The sequence below is a fragment of the Bombus pascuorum genome, chromosome 2 (assembly GCF_905332965.1).
Source record: "Bombus pascuorum chromosome 2, iyBomPasc1.1, whole genome shotgun sequence".
Classification (NCBI taxonomy): domain Eukaryota; kingdom Metazoa; phylum Arthropoda; class Insecta; order Hymenoptera; family Apidae; genus Bombus; species Bombus pascuorum.
This window is the reverse complement of record NC_083489.1, coordinates 17,756,884-17,782,442: the sequence shown is the minus strand read 5'-3', so window position 1 is coordinate 17,782,442 and position 25,559 is coordinate 17,756,884. Positions and strand designations below refer to the sequence as shown.

The 25,559-nt window shown below is 49.2% G+C and overlaps 2 protein-coding genes across 2 annotated transcripts in view; both read left to right on the top strand.

Moving 5' to 3' along the window:
* LOC132916795 (dnaJ homolog subfamily C member 22) overlaps window positions 1-25,559 on the top strand; it is a 262,780-nt gene that overhangs the window by 46,340 nt on the left and 190,881 nt on the right. The window lies entirely within an intron of this gene.
* Window positions 1-25,559, top strand: part of LOC132916779 (protein bric-a-brac 1-like) — a 225,490-nt gene that overhangs the window by 26,342 nt on the left and 173,589 nt on the right. Inside the window, exon 3 of the mRNA XM_060977097.1 lies at window positions 16,187-16,312. The gene's annotated coding sequence lies outside the window, so the exon portion shown is untranslated. The remainder of the gene's footprint in view (window positions 1-16,186; window positions 16,313-25,559) is intronic.

Here is a 25,559-nt window from a genome sequence, read left to right as displayed (position 1 = left end):
TGTACAGAGTGATGGACTTTGATTCGCTGATCGATACGAATCAGGTTCTCTGTGGAGATAGAGAGTCGAAGGAGCAGAGCTGAACAAATGGTTGCGAGCTCGTAAATACGGAAGCGTGTAAAAGTATGGTAGGGCACGGCATGGATTAAAACGCGCGTGCTGGGTTACGGTGGTTGCGCTGGGGTGGTCCGCCGACCCCCGTTGCGAGTAATGTCGATGAATTATACCCATAAGTCTGTGCCAATGTGCGTGACGTGTCCTGCGGGGAGAATAGCGAAGCGACCGGTGATGTCGATTCGTCCAATCAGGCTACGCCCTGTAAATGGAAATCCAAAAGTTCCTCTTCCTATCGCAAATCCACCGATCTCGAATCTCATACGCATTTTGTATTCGAGCCGGCCACACGAAATTTACATCCGAAATGATATTTCGAAGATGGACAATCCCGATGTAGCGCTATCGCGCCACCGTCCTGATATCCGCGAAACTGCCTTCCAGGATTTCGTTCCAACCGTGTTCTATCGCCGTGTCGTTTCGGAGCTCGTCGAAGCTGCGGCGCGACAAACAACGAACGAAATTCAGGTAATCGCGATTTCTGCAAAGTTTTCGCAAAGCGAACAGGCAGCCGCGATGTTCCAACGTTCTATTCTGCCGGTTAAATTTGTAGCCCGAGAAGTGTCGCGCCGACAAGAGTAACAGAGAGAGAGAGAGAGAGAGAGAGAGAGAGAGAGAGGAAAGAAGGAGCGAATTGGAGGTATACGCACCCGGTAACCCAGTGCCGTGACCCACCGTTGAAAACGCCGAAACCCTCCCCTGTTTGGAATTGATTCGACCGACTACCCCTCGGTTTTTCATCCCTCGGTCCTTGGGGTGCGGCCTTTCGAAAGGGGAGTGCAAACTCTGGAATATTATTGCGGTAGCGAGCGGAGGAACGGTTCGATCAAGTCATAAAACGCTTCGCCAAGAATTTCGACCAGTGTCCCGCTGTTTCATCCGCGGACCCATCGGATTCATCGACGTTGTAACCTGTTCGTGACAAACCGTTGAGAATGGAAGACGATGAAAGTAGTAGAAGGTCGTACGACGAGAGCAGGTTTAGCTGCGTGGCGGGTGACGTCGCGATTGTACACGCGTACCAATAAAAGTGATTAGCGTTTCGTTCTATCGGGCACAATGAAGACACTCGGACACTCATTGCCCTTTATGATTTCCCACATGCAGAAACAATCGATGCAATGACGTGTGCGCGTACTGGCTTCGGTTATCAGATTAGAGACCGAGCGGGAATAATTCGTCGGATCTTTGTCCCTAATCACAATTGATACACCAACAACGTGGCAGAATGGAGGCGTACACCCGGTATACATACATTTTACCATTCGCCGCGTAACACGTCGGGCCCGGTTGTTTATCGCTCAAATAGCCGCCTATAGGCGTGATCCCACACGGTGGCTAGTATATTTAGGCTTTCGTTAGGTGTGTGCATATAATATAAACATTCGATATGCGTTATACGCGCACACCCACCACTTGCCGGTGTACACGCACACAACACCGCTACGTAAATACCTGTACGAACTACGTGTCCAGCTGCGTACGCGTATCATGCGCTTGCCTGTTATATAGCCGCGCGCCTACACCGATATCGATGGACGCCGGCTCGAAATCGATGGCCGCTTTATTACGACGAACGATGTATAAGCGGTATTCCAGCGCTGAATCCTATTATTATACCGGACAATTATAATAATTATTTGCCTTTCTCGTCGTAACAATTAATACCGCGCGGACTGGACGCGATATCGCGTGCGTATGTGCCCAGACGGTATAGACGCGTTATACGACTATACCTCGCGACCACTACGAACCCAACTTCTATCTATGAGAGCTCGCGAGCGCGCTCTTCTGCTGCTGCTCCTGTCCTATTCCCGCTTGCCGATACATCGTCGTTGCACTAATCGCGCGCACGCTTCTCTACTTTTTACCTAGCAGAACCGTGGACGCGCGGATACGCGTCGAGTTCGGAGCGGCGCGTTCTCTTGACGCGCGTAAACACGTACGCGGTAAGCTAAAACGGCTTGTGCACGCTATGATCCGCGCTATGACACGTTGTGAACCGCGCCCGACCAACGCTCATCAACCAGCGCAGCATCTACGTATTACTTGGTCGTTTGTCTAGACGAAGTTGCAATATTATCGACGGTATTAATTAATATTACCGAGGCATCGGTAATTAGCATAAATCGACGGAACATCGTAACAAATTTCCGGTGTGCAGGGAAAAAAAGACTCGTCGCTGCAATTAGGATTTCAATTAGATTTCAACGATGCGCGCGTATCGTGCCGATTTACGTTGACAAATTTGGCCGCGGTCGTCTGCAAGGGCGAAATTTTAGAGGCACGTGCAGCCGCGCGCGCACTAAACGGCCCGTTTATTTACCGTTATTTACGAAGTAAATTTGACCGGTGTCGGTATTAAATTATACCTTGTAATTTCGACGATCAACTCGTTAACTAAATACCTACGCGAAAATTAATCGGGATACCCGGACTGCCTTTTTTCGTTTCGCTTCAGCGCGAAAATAAATCGAATTTCCCCGAAGCAAAGAACCGTCTGTGTCCTCGTCTATTGGCGTTCGCCTGGCAGATCGTGTAGCAAGCGGCAATACGCTCGTACGGTTGGTCATTCTACAGTTTTTTCGGCCACGAAGAAAATATAAGGTGGATATTAGGGGCGATAAGCTAAGAAGAAACGTTCGCGGCTGGTATACGAGGTAAGTGGCGGTGAGTTTAATGGTAAAACGGATAGGGGAGAGCGCAGGCAAGAGGCAAAGCGGAGTGACGGGAACGGGTAGCAGCGCTGAAGCAGGCGTGTAAATAATTTCTGATATAATACGGTTAAAAATTACCAAGTTTAAAATTAAATAATTCATTTTAATACTGGCTGGCGGCTGGCCGGGGGTGGAGACTGCCGCCGCCGCGCCGTGGAGACGGTGAAACCTAGAGGCTGAGGCGGCGGGAAGGGGCACGGGGCAGGAGCGTATCTACTCGCAGGGGGTCGACGGGGCCCGCGCCCAGGAGGCATCTATAAATTTCTAAACTTAATAAATACCTAATGGCCAGACCTGCTTTGTAGCATAGCGCACTGTAGATTTTACTTTACTGTAAAGGTAGCGGTCTCTTCCACCTCTGCTCACCCCTGGCTCACCCACCCCTCCGCTTCTCGTACCCATCCCCATTCCCCACCCCCTTCCCACCCTCCCTCTGCTTCCCTCGTTTCTCGTCTCTTTTCGCTTCACCTTTCGTCGTTCCTTCGCCGTTCCCTCTTCTTTTTTTTCTCCTTTTCTCGCCCAACGTTGGATTTCTCGATGTCGTAAAACTTTTACGAGCGAAATTTCGGCCGTGCGTGTCTCTCGCTGCTTGTCCGTTGACCTTTTCGCGTGTCTTTCGTCACCCGTTAATCTAAGCAGCAGCGTACGATGACGACGTTCCGTGAATCCGATTTCCATGGAATACCTTGTGGCAGTTCGAATCAGTTTGGCTAGGCGAATCGACCGAGGACGATTCGAGTCGCGCCGCGACGGCCAACCGCGCGGTTTGAAAACTCTGTTGCAACAGCTCGGCCAACGATGTCGTACTTCCTCGAACGATCTCGCCTGAAAAAGTGGAAATATGCAAGACACGCCAAGGTTTCCGTTTCCAAACGAATTCCATGTCTCGTGTAACGACGGAACGAGGAGGGGTCAATAAAAATCAGGCGAGCGCGAATGGAAGAAGAAAAGAAACATTAGTTGGCATTATCGCAACAACCGAGGCACGGTCGAATTCCTGGAAAAAGAATGCAAGCACCGTAGCATGTATTACGATACTACACGGTACACGCCGCTGGACTTCCATTGTTGCACCGAGTAATATAAACAATTGGCCCTGTCCATCTCCTGGTTTCCGGCCGTCACTCGGAAGCCCCGACATTTTTATGGATCGCGGCACCGTGCCCACCCGCTTGCCTACCTACCTGCTCCCTCTTTCCTTGCCTGCCTGCTTACCTACCTACCTGCCTGCCTGCCTGCCTGCCTGCCTGCCTGCTTGCCTGCCTGCCTGCCTGCCTGCCTGCCTGCTTGCCTACTTGCCTGCCCGCCTGCCTTCCACGAGTTTCTTCTTCCTTAAGACCTCCGCGAGCCTGAATATTAATGCGACTCTCAGTTTACATATTCCCCTCCACCCACACGATGTATTCGTATCCGAACCGCACGACAAAATCCTTCGAGATTTCAAACTTCTCGATTCGCTTCCTCCGCGTTAGTCGAATTTCGCTATTTATTATTCAGCGATTCTTAAAAAGTTTCGCGAAATTAATCGTCAGAATCAATATTGATTCGTTTCGAATCGATTTCGTTTCCTCCCTCCCACTTCTCTCCCTTTTTTTTTTCTCGCCGCAAACTATCAAACTTCTCCGTGACAAATTATCCCGTAAACCGTAAACCATCGCTACTAGAGTCGGTTCATTGATTTTTCGATGCTAGGCGTATCACCGATAGAAAATCTATGTGTACGTAGGTCTAGCCGCTGGACAGAATAGGCCGGCGACTAAAGCACGTCTTTCAGTTTTAATTCGTAGTTTCTTCTCGTTAACGAGGAATTTGCCTGTAACGTTGATACCGATGGTATAAATTGTCGGTGAAGCAAACAGGAGTGCAAAGAATTATTCCCAGTCTTAAATTTCACATTTTTCTTCCCATGTAGCCAGCATCCATTCTCTCGATAGTATCTACATTGTAAGCAAGACTATACGAGCCTCGTGGATAGTAATCATTATAATTAATTTAGCACCACGCGTTAAACCAACGTCAACCTTGTAAACGTGCAGCCGTTATCCGGTAACACTTGGCTGATTTTAATCTATGAATATCAATTCATCGGTATACCTTATAACTATGAGTTTCTAGACAAAAAAAAAATCTGTAATCTGTGTTCTAGTATACAAATGTATGTAAAGTCCGTATAAATATTCTATGAGTATCGTGTGCGCTATAATCTAACGAAGAAAAACGTCGCCCTCGATCGATTGACATTTTTTCTGCGTTATACGAGCTGGATAGCGCAACGATAAAACACGTCCGAAGAAGATTCGCCAGCAGCTATCGCTCTTTCCTATTTTTCTCCTTTCTTCGTCGTTTGTCCAAGTACGCCGCGATCGTTCTAGCGAAAAGTGCTCGACGAATTTTCCCTGAACCAGAGAGAAAATATCGAAGAGGTGTTTCGGCCCGTTCGGTCGATCTTAACGTGGCACCTTAATTCTCTCCGCCACGCAGCAGCTATTAATTTCTGCGTAGGTTACATGTACACCGCTCGATATGTAAACGCATGTTTCTCGATAATTAATTCCCGTTTCTCGGCTGCAAGCCATTTGAGGACACGTAACGCGCTGCAACGCGATACGAAAGATCTTCCCGTCCATCGCGAATCGAAGCTGCGGTATCGATCTACGAACGCATTGCCGGAACCTCGAAGGTTTCGTCTCTGACAGCCTAAAATACAGAACGCGCGTACGCTTGCACAGACACGATGTGTAATCCACGATCTCCGAATTTGAACGTACCGGGTGTGCCATTAGCTACCGATTACCATTCTCGTTTCGCGATTAAATCGATCGGACAAACGGTCCTCTTGTCTCGTCACCACGCTTTCCTAAACGTATTAAATTTAATATCTTATCCCAATTAATCTCCACTCGATTTTCTCCAACTTTACCAATTGAATTATCCAATTGAATGTTAGCAGTCGGTCGGCCCTCGAAATGTTCCAAATTTGACGGAAAATCTTAGAATAAAATCGTTTGGCGAGAAGCTGACTACTCTTTGCAAGCAGCGTTTTATACGCATGGCGGATGGATTAATTTGTCGTGGATCGAGCAGAGGCTCAGGAAGAAGTAAGTTGTGTCGGTCGATCTCGGCTTCGGTGTTTTCTTTCAGTGTCGGTCGTTCCCGCGGCTACGAGTCAATCACGGAGTATACAGGAACCTCGCGCATTGCCGTGGAACAGGCTGCGGCATACATTAATCACTGATGCTAATGGTATCATAGCCAGCATAGGTGTTTCGTACTTGCGCGCACTCTCGGACACACGCAAATTCCGTGCACCCGGCTTCCAGAGGAAACGGGAGAAAGAGAGATAGCACGACCCATATAAAACGCGTGCATGCGCCCAGTCGGGCTTTCCTATCTTGACTCTCGGCTCAACTTTCCTTCGCGCGGGTACACACATACACAAACACACGGATTTCCACATGCGCCACCGAGCTTGAACAGTTGCTAGATGCAACGCGAAATGGCAGCCAGTCGAATGTTGCGTCTTCATTATTTCGTGTTCTGGCTGCGATTCCTTTCAATGGTAACGGCCAAGAGGATAAGTGGCGTCGCTTTTTTTCGCATTTATCATCTTCTCGGTTACAACATATATATATATATATATATATATGCAATATATATATATATATGTACCGTTCCTTCTTTTCTTTAGACGATCGCGCTCCGCGGTAATTGTTGCTCACTCGTTGGCTGGTTGCGAGAGGCGATAGAAGATACATAAATAAAGCGACACGCTCCGGTTAGCTTTAGCTCTGCTTCACCGCGGTTTCGCCATCGTAATCGGCTCCGTTCGAAACAAACGAAACGTCGATCGTGAGTTACGACAGCGACGACGCGGAAGGAAGGCAAGTTTATCGCAGTCACCTCGTTGACGATCAGGAAAACGAATCCGGCGCGTTCGAGCGACGAGTACGCGAAAAATGTTGGTCCCATTGACGTTTTCTGCTGGCAAAGCGCGAATCGAATTTCAAGAAGAGACGAAAGTGGTTCGTTGGTCCTGCGCGAGAAGAAGGCGAGCGCGAAAAACCGCGAGAAAGGAACGTATCGCGAAAGAGAGGAAAGGAGGTTAGAAAGGGCATGGCGGCGGGTAGGAGGGGGAGGGGGAAGAATGGACAAGAGAAAGTCAGAGGGGCGCAATGGCCGCACTCTCGAGGGGTGGAACGTTCCAGGTTTCGAGGAGGCACTGGCAGAGATGGATGCGGAGGCGGTGGCGGTGGCGGTGGCGGTAGAGGCAGAGGCAGAGGCACAGGCACAGGCAGAGGCAGAGGCAGAGGCAGAAGCAGAGGTATAGGTAGAGGTAGAGGAAGAGGAAGAGGAAGAGGAAGAGGTAGGGATTCGCTAGAGGGTCCGAGGGGTAGAGGTGGCGGGGGTGGGGGTGGGAGGTTGTAGGAGGTTGTACGAGAAGGTAGAGATGGAGGTGGAGGTGGAGGTGGAGGCGAACGAAGAGAAGGGACGGGGTTCGTCCTATCAATCACGGTATTATTATCGAGTCCGTGATTAGCAAGGCATGCTAACGATATCTCTGGCCGGAGGCAGAGGGCAACGCTAGGCCGCTGTGCTCTCGCGTATGCGCGTGTATGTACGCATCGTTCGGCGAGTTGCTCCGGCTGGATGGATATGCGTGCGCCGTACGTATTTCTCCGGTACATGTGTCGACGAGCCGGACCCTGTGTTGTGTGCGGATCGGTGTTGGCCGCAATGCAACTGGAGTGGCCGCGATGCGATTCCAGAGTAGTACCAGAGTGTACCGTGTATACGGTGCTGCTGCTGATGGTACCGACGATGGTGGTGGTGATTTCAACGACGATGGTGGAGAAGGTCGATGAAGAGGGACGAAGGAAGGGAGGAAACGAGGGCCAGAGAGGAACCGAGAAAGATAGCTAGACAGCTGGCTAGATAGGTCGGGGGACATAGGGGAAGGCAAATGGAGAACGACGAGGAGCTAGCCACTGTTACTAGTGCTTGACTACTGTCTAGCTACTACTAGCTACTAACTACAGGCTGCTGCTATTGCTGTTACTACTACCACCCTTGCTGCTGCTACCGCTTGCCTGCCTGCCTGCCTGCCTGCCTGCCTGCCTGTCCAACGGCCTACCTAGTTGCCCGTAGCTCCTGTCCGTTGTCTGGCTGCTGCTTGGACTGCTGGCCTTCTCCTACCGTCGATGACGTTGCTACTCCAGCGTTTCCCTCTTCGATACGGTTGCTAACCGTGGCCAGCTAGTGGCCAATATTTCGCACAGAGAACGAAGCCTAGTCGTGGTAGACTGGTGAGGTCTCTAGGATGAGTCTCGTTGCTCGTTCCATGGACCTACCTTCGATGCGCGTCGATCGAAGGTGACCCTCCCCGTATACCGGCGTATCGACCATGCCAGAATTTCAGAATCGAGAAAACCAAGCAAACATGAAAAGTACTAATCGAGAAGCGGCAGAAAACGCCGGAAAGCGATATTTTTCAGCAGTCGTTGAGGTTAAAACGCAGTTTGCCGGTTGCGCACGAAAGAATATTTGTCGAACGTTCGATAGGATGGAACTCGGAGGGCAAGATCGATGATGAAAATGGAGTGCGAAGTCTCTCATCGATGGGTGTAATGATCGTTCCTGGACGAATCCCTCGGTCGGTCGGTCGGTTGGTCGGACGGTCCTGTCCTATCTCTGGCGTGCGGCCGATATTCGGGTTATACGGATCGCTCGCAATGCGATTCGCGGCTAAACGCGTTACGGGGAACGTAATTTAGTCCCGGTTGCATAGCCCGTCGTACACCGTGTTCGCACACGTCCGTGTGCAAGCTCGCCAATGTGTTTTTCGCTATACGTACACGCGCGACACGAATCTACCGGTCGGTTATTCGTCTCTTTCCTTCTCTAAGCTTCCTCGTGTTTCCATCCATCTCTCCGGGTCGGTTCTCGTTGCTGTTCGCGGCTCTCTCTCTCTCTCTTTTCGTTCGTCGCTGCTTCTGTCTGTGCGGGTAATATTCGCGATGCGGGGAGTCACCGGCGGCGAATTCACCAGGGATGGAGACACGTGGGGTGTGGGGTGGGCTCGAGTGGCGGAGGGTGTCGCACAGGCGGCAGGTAATGATATTTCGCGCCCATTATGAAATATTCGAAATGATTCGCCGGGATTGTGCATTTTGATTTGACGTACATCCGCGTAACACACAGCTCTGAAACGTGTGTATGCCACATCGTGTTAGAATGCCGATCGTTCACTCGCTCGATCGTCGACCACGCTGCGCTACCCCTTCGTTTATCGCTTTCTCATTCGACCTTGCCCCGCCCCCTCTTCTCTCTCACCTTCTTCCGTCTAATCCGTAAAACCGAGGAAGGAGAAAGAGCAGAGAAAGTAGAGAAACGTCTTGGTTCTGTTCTCTTCGAAAGTTCCCCTGTATTGGTCGCGATCGCCTGCCAGGACGTCCGCGTTCGATGAAATCCGGTGAAATGTGAGTCTCCGGGGGGTCGTTAATACCGTATTTGATGCAATAACAAAGCAATAAATATTTAATAAAGTATTAAAACGTATAATAATAATGTAATTACGTGACAATGCCCAAGTCATAATAATACTAATTTAAATTGTAATTTCACGCAGAGACGATGTTATTCTCGTTATCTTTCGCAGCTTAAATGTTTATTCGGTACCCGCTCGATGCTTTTGTCGTGAAAATCGCCTTCCTTTTTCCTTTACCAACTACTTCTTCTTGTCACATAAATGTTGTTCAACATGAAACTACTTCTTCAAGCCGCGAACGTGTTCTTTTTACGTTGACGGTACCACCGAGGTTTAGCATGCAACGAATTCCTCTTCGATGGCCAAGAGTGGCAAAGACGTTTGGTAATCGCGCGAACGGAATAGCGGCGAGCAAAGATAAGAGCAGGGAAGATGGCGATTGGATGGAAGGAGAGCGGCGAGAAAATGGGAATTAGAGGGAGAGAAAAGCAGACGGCAGAGGATAGATCGGAGATAGTTGGTTTAAATTCTCTTCTGCTACCGCAAACATGCATAATGCAGCCAGGCGGCGCGTGTAAACGCGTGAACGCCGGACGGTGCCAACCGCTAAATACAAAAATCCCCAACCACCTGTGAAGCACGCCGCACCGTCCGGTGCCGGCGGTATGTGTGCGTTTGCCCGGGCGTTGGTGTGTTTTTGTTGTCGGTGTGAGCGAGCAGCCGCGCGCTCGTGCTCGCTCTCCAACGGGTTACACGTTTCCGCGGCTCTGTCCACGACGTAGCTGAGGGGATTGTGCGTGCGCCCGTACGCGCGCATGTATGTGTACGTTTCCAAGTTAATTACAGCATAATTGCGGTCGACATTTTGTTGTTGGTCGTTCGTCGCAGTTGTCGGCCGGCTGACCCGCGGATCGCTTTCGGATTTTCTCGCTCGAAAATTCTTGCGATATCACGCGCGCTTATTAGCATTGGTCGTAGTACGCTCGAATTTTGGCTCGTTACGCCGAATTTACGCTCGTTTGCGAATTATTCGCGCCATCCGAAGCCTTCGGCCGCGCGTTCTTCTTTTAATTCTACTCGCCCTCCTATACTGCCGCAGTAGGGTAGCGGTACGGTACAAGTCAGCCTTCCCCCAAAGAAATTTCACCGCGATCCCATCCATCCATCCATCCTGTTGTAGGATTTCCTTTGTCGCGTAACAACGGAACGCAAGGTTTCCGCTCGGCTCGAAGAGATCCTCGACTCGATCGAACGATCGAGGGATTGGCGTCGCGTCGCGGTCGAGGTCGAAGCACTCTTTGAGATGGTTCGCGGCGAACGACCAGATGCGAAACGATACGAGGCACACGCTGAAGAAGAGAAGAGGGCGGTATAACGCGAGAGAGTAGAAGACGAGAACGGAAGGGAAGAGAGGAGGAGAGAAACACGGAAGAGAAAGCATACGCAAGAAGATAATGGGAGAAAGGGCCGGGAAGGGGGTGACGAGATGAGACGAGGCGAGGCGAGGCGAGGCGAGACGAAACGAAGCGAGAGTGGCGGAGGCTCGTTGAGAGAAAGACGAGCAGAGATGGAAACGAGGAGGTGTAGATGGGCACAAAAGCACGAGATATTCAACCCTATCGGATCGTATATATCTGCTGCACCCTCCCACCCCATAAATTGATGCCAATGTACCTACGTGGCCCCGGTACGTTATACGTTATACGTCTGAATATTACGCACACTCGGCCCTATGGACATCAGGGGTGGTAGCGAGGGGGCAACGGGTGGGACTAGGGTAGCAGGGAACAGGAGGAAGAGGAAGAGGTGGAGGAGGAGGAGCAGCAGCAGCAGCAGCACCACCAGGAGTACGAGGCGGGGGGTGGTGACGAGAGGGCGGCGAGGGTAGAGGAGGGTGGGCGTCCGGGGGGCGAGGTGGGACAAGGCGGGGCGGGGGAGAGCAATGCTCCGAAGGGTGGCCAAAGCGGCGAGGCACGGTAAGAGGGGTGTAGGCAGCCGCGTACCTACACGAGTCGCACACCATACCTCGGTTATACCGAATAGAACACAATTAAGTAAATGAGCACGGGTTGCGCGCGCTATAGATACCCTCTATTATGTGTATTGATCTCTAGCACGGACTCCAGTTACACGTAATACGTGTTTTGTCATTTGCGCGTTCGTACGTACCTACCTGCCGATCCTCTCTCTCTCTCTCTCACTCTCTTTTTCTCTCTCTTTCTCTTTCTCTGCACGAGAGACCGTGCGTGCAAGAACACAGAATAGACAGGTATCGGGTAGGAGAAAGAGAGAACCGTGGAGAATCGGTTGGAAAGGACTGAAATCGGTAGTCGAACGGCGAGTACTCCGAACGCACGCCTTACGCAACGTAATGCAACGCGATGCGACGCAACGGCTTTCCGATGTGTAACGTCTTGGAAGTAGCTTGGCAGCCAGTCGGACCGCGAACTCGATTACTTTGTTTTCGGGAACGAGGACGCGAACCGTGTCGCTGTTCTCAGTTTTTACGACTTCCGAGCTCGTCCGCGCACGAATAATTTGCGTTAATTCTCGCCTAGAATGCTGAAACGCAGGATATACGCTCTCCGTAGCATCGTCCGATTCTTCGACACTTTTGCTGCCACGCGTGAAACTTCTTCTTCGAAATCGCGTAACCGAGTAGCGGTAGACGATCCGACGCCAATCTTTTCAACGCACGTTCGTAGTCCTCGCGAGAACGTTGCAACTTGACAGAGAAACGTCGACCAGGAAACTGTAAACAAGGAAAAATGGAACGAACGTACAGGTTGTTACCTGTCGATGGAACGAAGTCGGAAATCGTCCCGAGATAATCCGATAGAATGGATAATTATTTTTAAACAGGTGGATTTTCGAAAATCGCGAAGACACGAACGATGGATCATCTTAGGGAAGAGTCTAGGGATCGTTTGCTCGATTCTTTGTTTCTCGTAGCAGTGGCACGATGTACGTGGATATACGCATAGTTACCGCGACCCGTCAACAGGAAACGGAAAGATAGTTATCTAGCGAATAGGTAAAAAGAGTGAGAGGGGCGAAGAGAGGTGACCATGTAGACGCCGTAGTTATTTATTTTCACGAGGCTGATTATAATATTACGCAAGTCGACGGTATACACGGTCTCGTAATGCGGATGCAAATGCGACGAAGAACGACTCGGCGACTCGGCAAATCTTCGGCTAGGAACTGTATTTTATTCATACGTTCGTCCACCTGCGGAAAAATAGTTGCACGTATTTGCACGCGATAGTTGAGCCTACGCTTAACAGTCGATTCCTTTCGCGCGCCAACCTCCGCCCAACCACCAACGGGATAACGATACATTTACAATTTAAACGTTGGCTGTCGAATCGAAAGAGAATCACGTCGAAGTTGAGGAGACAAACCGTAACGGACAGAAAGACGGAATAAGGGAGAAAGGAGACAGAAGCGGGAACGTAACTGCCGCGACGTATCGGCAGAAAGAGAATCCAAGCGATCACGTTTTCAGACACGTGAGAATTAAAAGGCATTATGCGTGCTAACATTCGCCGCGTACCATTGCAAATATGCAGAGTTTCCGTTGCGGGATCGATGTTGGACGATACGGATCGTTGGCGAAACGAAATCGCGCAACAAGATCGCCAATTGAAATTGAAATAGAAAATAAGGCGGAACTTGGAAACGCGTTTGTCCAGCGACGATCGAGAATCGGCGACGCGTATCGTTTACTTAGAGCGTAAACGAATAAGCAGAAAGGAGCGCGATACGCGGAAGTGAAAGAATTACGAGCGATGCGTCGTGCGTTGGAAACATCCCACCCACGCGCTACGGACACTCACACGCACGCACACACCATGCGGCACCTTTACAATTTCATACGGCGTCTTGAACATTTTCCAACGAACATTTAGGAATGTAAATTTTGATTGATACTGGAAGCGATGCGTAAGATGGCAGAACGCGCCGTAGCGGCGAGTTAATGACGGAAACGTAGCCTCGTAAAAAGGAGAGTTAATTTATGCGCTCGAAGGAATGGTAGTTACGTCGATACAGCCTATTCTTATGTCTGTATTATATTGTATGTATATTGTGAGAATGTCGCGCACCGATTTTCCTAATAACGGATATGCAATGTCCTCGCGCGAATTTTATTTCATTTAAACGCCATTCTACGGATAAAGATATTACTCTTTCGCAACGATTCGTTCGTCGATTTACTTAACAGCGGAAGGCAAGCGTCACGAGACCATCTTATTTAATTCGTACGTCGCATGGAATACTAGTCATAACGATAAAGACATTATAATACTTACTACCCGTACAGGCTGCATCATGAGACCGCTATCGTGTGCCGATTTCCTTCCAAGCTGTGTACGTTCTACTCGTATTCACCTACGTATATATCGGTTATCGTGTAGAGTGTACGGGATGCACTTACGTAACTCGCTGCAAAGACACGTGCATCGGACACGGACGAGCCACATCTCTCCTCCTCTCCTCTCTTCTTCTCGCTACTCGTTTATGCGCTCTTTCGCATAACGATATATTATTTATATAAGCGGAGCTGTCCCGGCAAATCGTTCTACTCTTGCAAATTACCGCCAACGTAAACCGCTAACGCGAATAATGGCCATCGTTGCAGCTCGCATCGAAATTTCCCAAAACCAACCATCTCTTCTTCTTCGCTCGATCCGACCTCTCTTCTACCCAACGCCTACGTTCGACCAAACATCTACTTTTCTATATCACGCGGTTATTTTCCGCCACGGAACAGACAAATTATCGAAATAAAGACGACATCGCGAAAGCAGGGCACATGTTCGACGATAGATTTTTGGAGAAATGTTTGCTGAGACATAGAAAGGTGTTGAAACGAAAGATGAAAGAGAGAAGAGAGAGAGAAAAGGTAGGACGAAGGTTCGCATAGTACACAGTAGGCACGAGCGACATCGTGGAACGCGTATGTAAGTACTTGGTGGAGCGGTTCGCGAGCACATTCCCCCCGTGCACGAGCTGTCCCTGGCGGAAGTGCGCGGCCTCGCGCGCCGTAACGTTATTTTCTGATTTCCCATTCATGGTCTACCGTTTAGTTTCGATTTGCCGCTTCGTTACAACGGCCGGAGATTTACACCGTCAGATAGGATTGTTACGGGTTCGCATCTCCCTTCCGCTCACGATCGCCTCTTCCTCTTTCGCTAGCCGCTAATACGCTCTTCCTTTACGCCAATTCGTTGCTCCTGCTGTTGGTCGAATACCGGTACCGCCGCCTACCACGGTACGCTACGGTGCGCCATAGTGCGCCACGGCCGGCCACGACACGCTACGATACGCCACGGTACGTCGTATACGTACGCGTACACGTTTCTCTATCTTTTATATAACCGTCTGTCGTCACCGACTGCGATCTCCCTAGATATCTCGCTTCGTAATCACGTTTTTTCCTCCGCCGGTTGGCCGATCTTTCCTGTCAGATAATCCGCTTAGCGTGTACTTTGCATTTCAAATATTCCGGTCGACTCGATCGCCACCGTTCGCTCTTTCGACTGTTCATCCGTTCGGCCAACCAACCACACAACCATCGAACACGCGTGACTATTTTGGATCGATGGTCGGGTCGCGTGGTCGCAATTACGCGCCGCTTTTCCTCGCGTTTCCCTTACGAAATGGCAAATACCGAGAAACATTGGGCAGGATAATGCCGTATGAAATTTCGCGGTACGTGTAGATATCCGCCACGTTCAATGGAAATTTTCATCTAGACTACGGTAGGAGGAAAGCCGGTCGAAGGGTAGAACGAACCGGTCGGCAAGATGAAGAGAGCGAAAGGGGAAAAATAGAGAGGGAAAGAGAGGATATGCGTACGCAAGGGGCCGACGAAGCGGGAGGACCCGAGCAGAGAAAAAAGGAGAGAAAAAAGGGGAGAAAAAGGAGAAAAACGTAGAGAGCGTGGTGCACCGTGCCCAGCAAGTAATAAGTTAGTAATAATATTTTCACAATATCTCTCCTGGATTGGATGTTATTTCATTATATTTTATTGCCTCTTACTATTACTCTTGCCGGTGTGCAACCCCCGCACCCTCGCCATCCCTCGTCCACCAATACTATCGCAACTACCGTTACTACCACCGTCGCTCGGTTGCGTCCCAGTCGCTCTGTTTTATTATCTCGAGCCTCTCCGTGCCGAGGGAATTCACTCGCGGAACTCATTATTGAGGAGTTTATTCTGCTGTAACCATTGCTACCCGTACCTCCTTCTTTCTTTCCGCTAACTCCTGCTTCCCGTCTTTCCTTCTCCTTCCTTCCCTTCCATTTCTCTTTGCAGCCTAAAATCTTGCCAACTCGAACCTCAACGTCCTCTCCTTTTGCCCCCTTTCTCTCGATTTTTTCTCCAGATCGCGATCGCTGGATTATCCAGGAAATATTTCTATTTCACTGGAAATCGATCGATCAGAGAGCAACCGACGTTTCTTCCACTACTTAGCGTCCGTACGATCGGACATCTGCGAAATAGCGGACAATGGGAAACGGTTGGTTGCAGCTTCTACTTCTTTAAGAGCGTCGTTAACGCGGCGATAACGCGCGTTCCAGTTCGCCCTTTCTATTCTCACGTTCTGCGTAGATCGGTCGACCCTTTTCCAGGTTAATATATGCGAGAAAATTCAAGGATGGAAATTGCATTCGCCGGCTATATGAGCCAGCTTCTTCTTTCTCTTCGACCGTCGTAAAAGCCGTTATTGAATTCGTGTTTCGCGCTCCTCGATCGCTACCCTATATTTAACTCTATCGTTAACTCGTGTCACTCGCTTTTCCAAACAACTAGGCGAACTATCGTAGACGAAAACTAACGATTGGTCGTTTCACGTTCGAACAGGTGATCGAGAAAAGGCGTCGTGCTGCGAATGGACCTGCAGCAGAGCGATGTACCTGTCATGGAGAAAACGCGACGTCTGTTACCAACGGTATCGACGACGCTCGAAATCGCGTAACGCGCCTACAGGTAAGTCGCAGAGAGTCGATCGCGCGTTGCAATTTCGGTGAAAGAATCTGCATATTCTCGACATCGATGAGAAATCGATCGTAAAATCGGCGAACGAAGACGTTACTTGATATCCATAGCTCGCGATGTAACGACCGTTGCATATACAAAGCCGACGACCGAAATAGCAAATGTTGTCACCGATAAATTGCAGCCAACGATCATAAAAATATTACGTCAGACGGCTGTAACGCGCGCACACCCACACGCACGCACGCGAGTTCGCATACGCGTCGTAGCTATGCGTTCTCTCGTGACGTGTCGCAATTCCGATTCTGACGCGATCTCGATTTGTCGCAGTGACGCGATTAAACGCACCGATTATTCGCGTCCTTCTGCCCGATCATCCGCCGCTTTCCACCGTTTTACGATCGCGATCACGTTTCCATCGCGTTATTCTTCCAGGCTTTCGCCTCGAGCAAACGTCCGCGCAACGCGAAGCAACGCAGCACAGTTTAAGCGGCTACGGTCAGACGATAATAAGCGGACGGTAGCCCGTGGATGACTCGGCAACGAAGTAAATTCGCCATCGGCCGGCACAAACGTCCAGGAATATTGATATAAACTTGCCGTGACTAATACAACAATTTATCCAGCCGCGAGCATTTAAATGGTTACGACCGGCTCAACTATCCGTCCGACCGAGTCGACCCGAACGACGATTCCGTCGTGCGTTAACTCGCACGCGTTTAATTCGTCTCGCCGCTTTCGCGAATTGACTCACTCGCCCACATTTCTCCTCGCTTTTCTCTCATTATCGACGTTACGCTCTCCATTCTTCTTCACCTTCGACGATCGCTCCTCTTCTCCGCCTCCTTCGTGTCCCTCCCTCCTTCCTTCAATTCGACTCGCTTTAATCTAATTTAATCTAGTTTATTAACTCCCTGCAATTAAATTTCATTTCATCTAATCCGACTCGGTCTATTTTTTCCTCCTCGGCATCTTCGAAAGCGAAACTCTGTGTTTAGGCTTCTCCGTCGATTTCCTCTTTTACGAATAGTCCGACGTGGAAATTCTACGTGGTTCTGGCTTTGCGGAATGACAGAATTACATAGCGTGCGTATCAGGTCGTGTGAAAAGCTTCTTTCGTTTCATAAGTGAAATAATAGACGCGCAAGATTTTTTTATTTTCTATCATTTTCTCGAATTTTGCAGTAACAGAATTAAATGGATCGAACGTAATTCAATGAAATAGAAGAAAAAATATTGTGCATCTACCCTACTTCCTTATAAAACGGAAGCAACTTTTCGGACAACCTGTGGTGGACGCTGACACGTGTTAGTTAAATTCATAACGAGACGAGTTAATTTAATGAACTATATTTACAAATATTTTAAAATGTAGAATACAAAGTTAATCGCAAGCGTTGCTAGCTTGATGATATACTGTGATACTGATACTAATTGTAATGCTGACTCGTTAGACTTACTCGCACGACTGACTGACTCGATGACTCGATACTGATATTGATTCGCGCGACTGACTGACTGACTTCTACAGAACCTGATCTTGTATCTCTACTGGTCGAGGGGAGTACCGAAAGGTTTGAACTTGTCGCCGGTTGTAGGTTGCACATAGCAGCGAAATTGCTTTGTCCAGAGTTTGTTTATTACATTACGTCGTACAGTGTTAATTCTCTGTGGCAAAACAACTATGAACTGAGGCATCTTCGTATCGAAACGTCCTAAGACGCATGTGCCGCTCCAAACCTGATAAAACGATACCTAACAGTTATGAACGTTCGAATTTTCAATAAAATTGCTCGCGTCAAGCGTAACACGACTCTATAAAACGACGATCGCGCGGAAAACAAATACTTTTGAACGCGTTTTCCCGACCAATTCTCTTTCGTCCGATGTTTAGGATGCCATTCTCGTGTGGATCGGCACAGCGCTGTTACGTGCCAGCTTCTCTCACGATCATCTCCTCTTTGTCCTATCGCTGTCGTCTCTGTCGTGCCGCGACCCTCATATTTAATTATTGTTATATTTATAAAGGGGGCCAGGCTTGGCGTGCACGGCGATACGTGGAAGGGACACCGGTCCGACGACAGTTTTTCGGACAAGAGAGAACGGGCAACCCCTCGGTTCTACAGATCGATATCAACCCGAAACGAATATTATTCGATTTTGCCGCGCACTCGGTAGCAGACAAGGGCGAAGGTAGCCGCGAGTTCGCCTTTGATCCAAGCGAATCTCGCGACGACGTGCTCCGGTTGCTCCGAATCTTCGCAACAGCCTAACAAAGCCAACCATCGTTTCGCTTTAATTTTACAACACCGTTATATTTTTTTCCATTTATTCCCCGAAACGAACGATCGACGGACGAGCAAAAAGCCGAGCCGAAACGGCACCGCCACAACCATTCAGAGATCATAGAGAAACAAGGACGAGCGAGAGGAAGATAGGTTTGCAGAGTAGGATGGATCGAATATTGGACAACTAATCACCTAATCACTCATTATCTACCGCAAGCTCGGAGACCGGTAGATCGGCGCTACATACGCGACTAGAGGTTGCTAGGTCGTAGAATAGGTTGCCCAGAGGGCCATTGTGATACGCGAAGCAGAATCATGCAGGATCGTATATTATCGATTGGAGGAGGGGTTCAGGCCAGTAGGCCCTCAACCCTTAACACCCCGTGTCTCCGTTAGCGACGCCGATACCAGCAGACAGATTCAACGACGCTGAAGAACGCGTGTGCAATACCGCAGCAAAACACCGAACGATCTTGCCGATCGTCTAATCTCAGCCTGGCTACTATATCGCGAATTTCTTCATTTTCTAACTTTTTACTTTCCATCGGATTCGACTTTCGTCGCTCTGGCCGTTAGATATCGGTTACGTAACGCAATACATCGAGCTTCTTTCTAATAGAAATCGAACGGTTACTAGCTTTCGGAATACAATGTTCGCTATTACGATAACGACATAACGGCCGGTGATTTATCAATATAGTATAGAATTGTGTCTAGCGGATCGGTTTGCCGTGGATCTATTTTCACGACGGTGGAAATCGAGTATGCAAACGGCGGTTCTGAAACACGGCCCTGTTTCAGAAATAGATAAACGTTCCGTTCGAATCGCGTGCTTGCTATTTTAATCTCCTAGTCGACGATCATTTTCCCCTGCACTTTTGATTTTTCGGTAATCGGTGAATTCTTTTGACGAGTGTCGCGTGCTGCTGGCTGCGATTATACGATAAATACGTAGTCGTTTTCCAGCCTTTCCAATGAGATTCGGTGATCTGACTGTAATAAAATTCAGAGTACAGCACGATACAGAATCTTTCTGCTACTTGCGACAATATTCGGCTGATGTTCGCCATCTCGAGGTTTGGGTCGCGTGTCATGGGATCACCACATCCCACCGAGATCGTGGCTGCTCCTGTCCGATACAGCGCCGTGACCACCCTTAATCCTCTTACGTGCAGCGTGCCACGACTAAATATCAATGGCCATTTCGACGTGTGTGCTTCTTGCGAGTGGATCAAAAGTCGCTGGAAATCTCAAAATTCCTTCGATATCGAACTATCGCGAAAAGTCGCGATGCGACTTTTTCAACGGCGCGACGCGTCAGCTGCTTTCGACCCTCGATCCGCCGTTCTATCGATCGCTTGCAGTCTAACGTCTACGACTTATCCCTGGTAATTGTACCTGTAAGCGTAGGGCTGGCCGAGGAACCGGCGACCAGACGAAAAGTAAACAGCGTGTAGCTGGAAAAGGGTACGATTTAAGGTCCCGACCGAGACAAAGGCCCTGTTCAAGCAGTTACCTCTCCACCGTCGCTGACAACCAAACTCTCTAGGTATTTTTCGTCGTATTAACCTCACACGGTTTGCTTGTTTCCTAACGACGCGCGAATCATCGTCCGTTGCCTCCGTTGTATCGCGAAAGCGGAAATCCGTTGTCCGCGCGGTGAAGAAATATTGGCTTGGCAACTAAGTGATTGCGGATTCTGTCATTACCACCTAATGATAAAATGCGCAATCACTTAGTTGCCAAGCCAATATAAGAAAGAGAAAAAATGAAGCGGCGGAGAAGTAGCGCGAATAGAAGAGGCGGCCGAGCGATCGGAAATAAGTGATACGATCGGGCTTTCAAGCTTTCTTGTAGCGCGTTTCACCCCGACACGGGGATGACAGCCGCTGAATAATAGAAGCAGCCACGTCGAGGTTAGATATTCTTACGATCACCGAGAACCCTTCTCTTCCGGCGATACACAGCTAAATCGTTAATAATTCAGTCTTTGGCTCGAGCATTATCCCTGTTTCCGATTGCATACAACTATATACGATATTTGTGTAGCGAGCTGTGCGTCCACGACGAAACTCCGCCGCTCGTCGCAATGCTTTTTCACCGAAACATCGATCGTCATCTTTCACTCGGCGATCTGCACTCGGCGATCGTACGTCGTCGCGTTTCACTCTGTCCATTGCGTGTTCTTACGCGTTACGGCTTTGCGAGAAATATGACACGCGAGAAAAGCGGAAACCAGGTAAGAAACTGGAAACGTGGCGGCGAGTTCGTTTCCATTCGCGTAAGATTCGTTCGAGTTGCGCTGGCCGGCCGAGCGGGTTAACGAGATCGACAGACATTTTAAAAGGACGGAACACCGCTGTCGAGTGGCGACCGCCTTCAATTATTCAGGCGCAATTAACACGTCAATAGGTCCGTCGCACCTGGCTGCCGGTGCCGTGTTGCGCCAAATGCGTAAGCGTGTGCGTGCGTTGGTGAAATGGTAGCCCGCTCTTATCTCGTTTTCTCTTCCCTTCGTTCTTTCGGTTTCTCGAGCAGGACGAGTCGCGCGCCAGCATCCGTCAGTCAGATGATCGTACGCGTTTGTCGAATGCACGGTGCAAAGTAAACCGGAAGGAAAGCTAGAGAAATTGGCATTTCAGCGAATTCACGCGCAACGATTTGGTATTAACGCGGTTTGTATCTGGAACGAGCAGGCAAAGCGCGAGAGGAAAGGTCGGCTGGTTGGACAGCGCGAAAGTGTACTTGTATCGATAGCTGTGTGTAGCCGTTTGGCTATGTACGCGTACCTAACGAACGTAGACGCGTAGGTATAGTGGATCGGTACAGGTATAGAGAATGGCGCAAGGGAAGGGAACGAGGAGAGAAGTGAGACGGGGGATGAAATGCGGGGTCGCAAGTCGGTATTGTCGTCGGTTACAAATCAAATACCCGATATCATTGTTTGGTACAAGCCAGCCACCCGACCACCCACCCACTCCCCTTTTATACCACCCCTTTCTGCAACGTTAACCTCGCCCACAACCTGTATGCCCTGCCGCGACTACGACTAATAACTGCTGGCAGAACGCGTTGTCTCTCGCCCAATTATCACCCACGTATCGTTCTCTTGCTTCTTACGTACGTCGTTCGCGTCGTCTACGCGCTCCTTTTTTCTCTCCCATCGTCGTTCAAAATCTTTCTCTCTCGCGTCCAACTTGCTGCTTCGTGTTAACGAAACGTGCTTCACTTTTAACATTTTCACTGCCACGCCGAAATCGCGTGTTTCGACGAGGAGACCACGGGAGGACTTTTATTATTCAAGGCATATAATGGCAGAATAATAATAAATTGACGATGTAAGACAATATTCTTCACCAATGAACCGTTTATCTTATTGGTGGCGCCTTGGTAACTGTTGATGGAGACATATTGTAACAAGGCTCCGTTTATTTCGACGAACCATTCGCATCCGTTGTTTCGTCGTAAGCAAAACGTGCGGAGTATATTGTTGAAACGTGTGGAAGATATTAGTGAACAGTATTATGATTGTTTTTATGATTTCGACGAAACATTCGGCTGAAATGGTAGAGGTCCGGAAAGAAAATTATGTTTGTGATAAAGCAATGGTAGTGGTAGATTACAACAGAGGAAAATGTGCTGTAGATTTGTCAGATCGAACGATAGCATATTCTACGCAACATAGAAGAACCCTCGCGTGGTATATAAAATTAGCTTTAGAGTTATTGTTAAATGCATCAATTTCAAACGCGATGATACTCTATAAACAAGCAACAAAAACAAAAATCGAGGTATCGGATTTTAGAATGGCAGTCGCAACGCACCTTACGCAGTGCCGTTCGCCAGAGCCGTCAAATGTACTTATTCGACAAAGATCGCGACACGAAACGCAGAAGAAAGAAGGGCAAGCGTACCTGGCACGAAAATTTTGCAGAGAGTGCTATAAGAAAAATGTTAAACAGTTAGGATGAAAAATTGCTAAGAATCGGACGAAAAAGGCGACCACCTATCGTCCAGATTGTATCGATGAGCCACATTTATGTTTAAAGTGTTTCGACACAGTGCACCGTTAGATGCGACATTTGTCGATGTTCTAATAAAAATGTCTAACTGTTCAAAGAGACACTTTTTATTTCAAAGTATCTTCTATCTATCTGTCAATTTCCATTCAATTTTTACAATTCTAAGAATTTGAAGCGCTCCGGTTACCAATGACCAACGTGGCAGTCAAAATGTTGATGCGATGATCGCAAGAAACGTACGCAGAGCGAGTAGAGGCAGAAACGTAGCAACTTGCGAGAAGAACCGCGTCGCGTCGAATCGAAAAATCGGTTCACCGTGTCTCCCATCTTTGCGAACGACGTTCAAAGTGCGCAAAGTATCGGTACCGTTTCATTACGTCGCATGGCGAAAGACCAGGCGCGAAAGGAAGCTCGAAACGGTTGAGAAGATGCACGACGGAGACAGTTTCCCAAAGAAAACGGTGCTTCTAGGAAATTTTGAAACGCCTATCACGCAATCTTAACCCGCTGAGATTTTCGAGTGGAAGAGAAGAGGTTTCGGTGGAAGAAGAAGCGAGCGACGGTCGAATGTAGCTAAATCAGCGACATCGCGATCTTAATCGTAGAAACTGGAAATGGTAGGTAATCGGCTGATTAATTACGGCTTAGTCGCCGAGCGTACAACTAGGCTTGCAAAGAGCCGAAATATCCCGGCGTTAGGATGGTTTTCTAGTCTCGTGCAGAGGAAGAGATAGAGAGGGAGAAAGAGGCGTGAAGAGAGAAGAGATGGTGTGTAAGTGGTACGGGGGAATAAAGAGGGTGGTGAAAGTAAAAGGCAAGAGCGAGAACGAGAGGAAAATGAAAAGGGTAGGAGGAAAAGGAGGCGAGACTCGGCTAGGCACCGCAACGGTAGGCGATTAATGATTCAGGGGCAGAATTTCGCAATGCTAAAATATTAAGCACATAACTCTTTCTCTCTCTGTTTCTCTTCTTCCGTTAACTGGTCTTCTTCTCCTTCTGTCATTTCCCCCTTGCCGGTTCTTCCTGTACACCCGTCCCCTTCGTCAACCACCCCTCCTCCATCTTTCTCTTCGTTATTACCCTCGTACTCGCTTCTCTGTCTATCCGTCGCGTCGTTGCGTACCTTCTCGCGTTCCGTCTGCCTCTTTCTTCCTCGTTTGTCTACGGCTGAATGTGTACGCACGGTCCTTTCACGTTGCACGTGCGTACACGCGCGCACACGCACGACCACTCGTTCGCTCGCACGCTTAGCCACACGGTAGTAGCATCATCAATATTTCTCTTTGCTCACAGTTCTTGTACAATACGTACAAGGCTGCTGCTGCCGTCCCTGTAATTCCCCGAGAAACGACCAGAGACCTACCAAGCAACTATTATCTACCCTGCAAATGGCTAACTTCGAGTCACCCTGTATGCAGCGCTACTCGTCTCGATCTTTTCCACGGAAAAACTCGCTGCTTTTTTGCCTTCGATCTTTCCATCCGCGTCGCGTGTTCTTTCGTCAAACGCCACTGCAGATCGAACGCGATCGCGAAATTGCGTTCTTGTTCGCCGACGGTGGGGAAGATCGCGGCAGCCGAGCGAAAAGGTGGAAAAGGATCGCGCGAATGATTTTTCGTGGCGCGGCGTGAGACCCTGGCAAGTTAACGGGGAATGAAACCGCGGAAATCCCAACACCGATACTTTACGGGTTTATTTCGTAGTACGCTGCGGCCTGGCTCCCTCGTTTCCGCCCATTTTTTTCATCTCATATTTTTTCATAACTGGCCTGCGAGAGTGCGTGTTGCCGTCGCGAAAGTACTGTCGACTGTTGCGAATCGCGCGATCCCGTCTCGCCCAAGGCCGCCGTCCGGTTTTCCCGAAGATTCGCAAGTTGGCGAACGACGTACGGTGGCCAATCTCCGGCCGATGTTTCCCATCGCCAGCAAACCGTGTCGAACGATTCGAGTTTTCTTCTCTGGTGTCTCGCGCTCTTCCAGTCGAAATTTTTCCATTCCGCCGGAACGTAGGGCGTCAGTATATACCGTTTGCAGTTAAACAATATTACGTAGTAAAATTTATGGCCGTGCCCCCTTGCCGTAGCCAGCTTCGCACACCCTTACAATCCTCTCTCTCTCTCTCTCTCTTTTTCTCCTTCTCTCTCGGTGTGCACGGCTGAAAGTATCAACGATATGAGAAATACGAGCGTTATAGCCGCCGCTACCCCTGCGTTACCAGCCTACGATGATCCACGGCTTAACGGATACTACCCTAAACCAGCTCGTTCCCTTTTGTTTTTTCAAAAATCTCCGTTCGTTCGAATGGCTTGGCTGTTTCCTACCGAATATCTCGTTCTCGTTCGCTGAATTTCGCCGCCGTCCATCTCGTCTTTCTCGAGTTCTCGTTGAGAATTGATCGACCGGTCGTCGACGATTAGCCGCGTGTTCGTGGCTGGCGCAAAAGGAAGCTACGACGAACTAACTCGTATTTACGCTTTTATCGCGACGCAATTCCGCCGCATAACCGTAAAAACCGAACGATATTCTTCTCTGGCAATGCCGCGAGTATCGTTGTTCGCCAGGCGCGTTTACGCTTTTAATATCGCGGTCGTACTCGAGCGACCGACTCGACGATGCTGGGCGAAAGTAGCGGCGGAAAATTGTCTTTCTAGAATCGGTATCGAAGTTATTAGCACCGAGTCGAAGGTTCGTACGAATAGGAGAAGGAAAATTGGTCGTTAAAGCCGGCTTGAACGAATACGGAAGAAGAAATTGCGTAGCGATCGAGCGATTTTCGGGAGGAAAGTAAGGGCAGAGACGAGATAGTCCCAAAATTCGCGTTAATAGCCATTTAGGAGTGTCTGGTGGAGTCGGAGGGACAGACGCGAAGCGTCTCTTTGTACCCTTCTAATTTCATTAGAGCGGCCATCTCTCCTTTCTACCGGCGAAC